Genomic DNA, 1440 nt, shown 5'->3' with positions numbered 1-1440 from the left:
AATTTATTTTTGGTTTAATAATATAACATTTTATAAAAATAATAATTAAGTATTCTGTTAGAACTCAATGATTATCCTAATTATATTTTAGATTTCTTATATTTAAAATGAGATGTTTATCTGCAGTTAGTTACACGAATTCAGATATGGAAAGAGTTTAAGAGTTTTTAAATGTTTTAAGAGTTTTTAAGAGTTTTAGCCAAATGCTTTATAATATAGTATAGATTATTAAACTAAAAGATAGTAAGAAAATAAGACCGAAACGACTTCATTTCCAATGGTTGATAACCTAATTTAAGAAACCTACTCAAAGTTTTCTTAAAATAATAAATATAAAAAGTGATCAACTCGGATGTGCAGAAAATCAATCGATCCAATTATAACCGACCGATCATAATTGGATATCTAATTGTAATTGGATCGGATCAGATTAAAAATTTCGACATCCAATTTGGATCGATCGGTTTTCGGATGGCAGTCTAGAACCAACCAAAACCGAATCGAACCGATCAACATCCAATTACCCATCCAAAATCATCTGATGACTATTTAGTTGTCCATCCAACAATTATCTAATTAATTTATTTCAAATTGTTTAAATCGGAATTTGTTTTTTGTGAGACTTTGAATTTTTAACTTTCCTTGTGTTGGTTTTAACACATATTAAAAGTGATTAATTAATTTGTATCATTGTTAGAGAATTGGATTGAATTAACACATTGGATGGATCCAATCCTATTGGATCATCCATTGGATTTCCAATAAAAGTATCCAATGGATGAAACCAAACCGATCCAATCATCCATTGGATTGGATTGAATCGGTTGTCAAATGTTAATCGGATCGGTTCAATCCAATGGATGATTGGATCGGTTCGCTTCCCCTTATACGCAATGGATATCAACCGATGAACAGACATATGATCAATTATCTTGGATTCGTTACTGATCAGTCGATAATCCGCCAATGAACCAGTGACTAAAATTCACCCCGATGTACGATGATTTCTGTTGATAAAAGCCATTCTCCTAGAAGGGGTTGGTGATTAGAAATTTCTATCTAACAACATAATTTATTATCTATACTATATTATAAAACATTTGATAAAAAACTCTTAAAAACTATTTTCTTATACATGAAGTACTGTATATTGATGCATATTACTTACAATTCAAGATTACAAGTAAGTTATATATAAGTACAACTTATTAAAGCTTCATGTTTGAATTCGTGTAACTAACTGCGAATAAACATAATCAAATAAAGAATAAACACCTCATTTTAAAATATAAAAAATCTAAAATATAATTAGGATAATTATCGAGTTCTAACATAATCATTATCTTTATAAAAATTTTATTCTTAAGCCAAAAATAAATTACTTTACTATTTGACATAAATTAAATTATAATAAAAAAATAAATTATATAAAAACAATAA

General features: G+C 27.4%; 1 pseudogene; it reads left to right on the top strand.

The window, feature by feature from the left end:
• LOC112502249 overlaps positions 1–1440 on the top strand; it is an 11950-nt pseudogene that overhangs the window by 5451 nt on the left and 5059 nt on the right.

This window comes from Cynara cardunculus, unplaced genomic scaffold, assembly GCF_001531365.2.
Source record: "Cynara cardunculus var. scolymus isolate 2C unplaced genomic scaffold, CcrdV1 Un_Scaffold_1147, whole genome shotgun sequence".
NCBI classification, from domain to species: Eukaryota; Viridiplantae; Streptophyta; class Magnoliopsida; order Asterales; family Asteraceae; genus Cynara; species Cynara cardunculus.
Note: the sequence above shows the minus strand (reverse complement) of the source record. Positions and strands in the feature narration are given on the sequence as shown.